Consider the following 3608-nt stretch of genomic DNA (forward strand, 5'->3'; position numbering starts at 1 on the left):
GCCCCCCCCGCCCCGCTCGCTCTGCACCCGGACACCTGTGTGTCCTGCCAAGTGTCATTCACGGGCTGCTCTTACCAACCCGTGGGGTTCGCAAGTGTGGGAGTCGGGTTGGCGCTGGTCGTGGATGATTCTTGGCGCCGTGCCTGGCTCCAGAAGCCCCAGGTGAATGAATGAATGAATGAATGAGTGAATGAATTGGATGACTGCCATGGGCGGTGCTTTGGGGAGCTGGCAGGGTGCTGTGACCGGGAGTGTATGGCTGCCTGTGACCCGGGTCTGAGGAGGGTCGGATTCAGATGCCCACCAGGTCAGGCGTCCGGTTGGGGGCTCCGTACCTGCTCTGAGCAGTTAGTTCCTGTGGGCAAGGCCAGTGTTGGGGGTCAGCTCCTCAGGGAGCAGGCTGTGGAAGGAGAGCAGCGAGCAGGACATCTCCTGAGGGATGTCCTGGGCTCCTACCTGTGGGGAGCCGAGCATGCCTCACCTGTGTGTGTGAATCCCATGCCTGTTACTTTACCTATTCCATGGACCTAGAAATTTCAGACCAGGTAAGACTCTCTGATGTTCATCATCTAAGGAATAAGAAGTACGGAAGTAATGGGGACCTTTTTTCTTGTGTTTCCTCCCTAATTATGCTTTTCGACACTTAGACATTGAAGGTGGCCCGTAAAGCTTTGTGGTTTGCCACCTTGGTCACCATGTGGAGGAGTCATCTCTCAGCACTGCTCCTGTCTGAGAAAGTAGCTTTATCGCTTTTCTTGGGACAAAAATAATGCACACCCATGTAAAGACTTAAAACGGGACTGAAACCGCTGTCTAAGTGACTCATAGCTGGCATGCAGCTGTGGCCCAGGCGGCAGGTTCCGTAACCCGTCTGTGCTCAGTGCATAATCTAACCCGGGACTTTTCCAGGTTTTGTCCAGGGCCTGGTATTTTGCGGGCGTGGGGACCACACCCATGCACGCACAGCGTCACAGCAGCGTCTGTTCCATGTCACTTTGAGCAGATCAGGGCCTAGGGTCGGGTGCCTGGGGGCGCTTTCCTGGGAGAGAGGTACCAGGCGGATTGTAAGTCAAGCAGACGGCACGGAGAGCGCGTGTGCGCGTAGGACCGTGGCAGCGCCGGCCCAGGGGACGAAGGAGACAGCGGGGGAGTGATGGTCCTGCCCAGGGAGCTGCCTGAGGAGGGCAGCTCTCCCAGGTGCCACGTGGCACTGTCAGGCCGAGGTCCTCGCCCTTCTGCGTGGACGTCAGGATTGAGTCCCCTCTGTGCGGCCGCCGGAAGCTCTTATGCTGAGAACAGAAGGGGCTGAGCGGGGCGTGCGTGGAGGGGGGTGTCAGGACTGGCGATGGGGTGACGGCTGCCGCCCTGACCAGTGCGGGCGTCATTTGCATGCTTGTTTTGTTTTCCAGCTTTTAATTCATTGCTCATGACCTGTGCTAACCCTGAATGGCGGGGTGCGGGGGGTGACCCATGAGTTACGTGAGGACCTGGAATGCACAGTGGACATTTAAGTGTGACGATGAGGTGGCCCTTCAGCCTCTGAGTTTTGCAGCCTGCATGGACGTGCTGTCTCTGGACATGAGACTGGAACCAAGCCCACGAGCACAGATATGGACCGTGATTAGATCTGCTGGGCATTACGAGCTAATGGACAGCGTTTACTGTAATCCTGTAATGCAGCCACAGAATTTAGTGGCATCGTGAAATATGCCCATTGCCTGTGCATGGGCTACAGACCTATTTGTGTGGGGCGGGTAATCATCTTGCTTTCAAGATGAGTCCTGCCCCCACCTTATAAACAGAAGTATCCCAATGTTTGTCTCCTTCAATTTGCCATTATCTGTATTAAGTCAAGGACTGTTTTGGCCAAAGGCCATTGTGAGGCCATGTGAGGGACCCAGGGTCTTTGAAACCTCCCTCTGTGTCAGCCCAGGCTCGTTAAATTGGGCAAAGCTGGACTGCCCCACGCACCAGCTGGCCTGGGGTCTGTGTGGAAGGGTGAACGTAGGAGAGAGGATCCCCGGATCTGAGCGCCAGGGGGACCAGAAGTTGCAGATGAAAGGATTGGGGCTCCAAGAGGCTACACAACCAGCTCGCAGTTGCCTGGGTGTCGTGTGTAGGGCCTGGGTTCGGACCGGGCGTTCCCGCCCCCAGCTAGGGGAGCTGGTCCCTACGTGTCCCGTGTTTCACGTCTTCAGCCCTCGTGAAGCATCTTCAGAAGGGAACCACGTGAGCACCCACCTACCCCGGGGCTCCCCGCAGTTTGGTGGCGTGATGGGCAGGCGATGGTGACGGATGCCTGTGCCGTTGGCCAAAAGTGACCTTGGGCCCAGACCACCGCTCCCTGCGTCGGTCATTTGGCTGAAATGAGGGAGAGTCAATTCCGATTGCTCGTTCTGTAGTTGTCTGGATTCATTTTCCCCTGTTATGAACATTAATTGCACCATGAATTAAAAATATTACTGACTCTTTACAATTTCGCGTGGAATTGGACTGACAGAAATTCAGCTTACGAACTGTAAGTATCTAAGCTTTCTCTCCTGCTTAATTCAGTGTTTATTTTAATCAGGGGACGTTTTCTTGCCTGCTTCATTTTGTCTTAACTTCTACAAATAAAGTGGTTGTTGCCTATCGAAGCGTCTAAGCTGTAGGAATGACCTTTTAATATCTATCTACTCAAACTTCAAAAAGAACAGTGGGCTGCCTTTCCGTCTCAGAATAATGGCTGTGAATTTAACGTGCCGATTTGTTTTTTCTGGCAATTTCTGATTCATACCTTTTCATAAACTGTCCTTATTTCAATATTTTCATTTTCCAGGATTCTGCAGTTTGATGTTTTAAGGAATCCTTAAGGTCCGTTTACAATTTTAAATCTTATAAAATGTAGGGTTCTGACTTTGGTCTGAGAGGACGACATCCTTCTGCTTCTTAGAAGTGCCAGAGGCCACTGGCAGGAGACTGCGTGACCTTGGTCCTGACGAGCGGCTTTTTAATGGCGGGGCCACGACTCGGCCGTGCGTTCCTAGGGCCGTTGTCTCGAGGGCCCTTCCATATAGCAGCCCGGTGTGGAAAGCGACATTGCTGCTTCATGACCGTTAATCACACCAGCCATAGTTTTAAAGTTTGTGTCATCCCCCTACTTTATCGAAGCTCGTTGCCCAGGGCTCAGCCCTAAGTCCCCATGAAGTACAGGCTGACCGGCTGCTCTGGGTGACGTCCCCACGGTCTCTCACAGGCTCCCGTGGGCCGCGTGAGGGGCATAAAGGAGCATGAGCGGGGCGTCTGGACCTCTGTGGGCATCGGGCAAGCCCTTCCTCATGCGGGAAGGAGGAAGCAGAGGATTCTGGCCCGGTGAGGCTTGCAGAGTGCCCTCCTCGTCCAGGTCTTTCCCCACCTGGTTGTCAGGTGTTGACAGCCAGGATATGGGCACAAAGCACAGGCCGCGTCTGGCTGGTAGGGGCCAGGGCTGAGGGGGGCCTCTGTCGTTGGGTGGGGGTGTGTCGCCGTACGTGGAAAGCTGAGATAAAATAAGGACGTTTCAGCGGCTGTGGTTTAACGGGAAATTGGGGTGGACTTCCCGTGCCGTCGCCTCCCCCAGCACAGACTCG

The sequence above is a fragment of the Pteropus medius genome, unplaced genomic scaffold, assembly GCF_902729225.1.
Source record: "Pteropus medius unplaced genomic scaffold, Ma_sr-lr_union100, whole genome shotgun sequence".
Taxonomy (NCBI): domain Eukaryota; kingdom Metazoa; phylum Chordata; class Mammalia; order Chiroptera; family Pteropodidae; genus Pteropus; species Pteropus medius.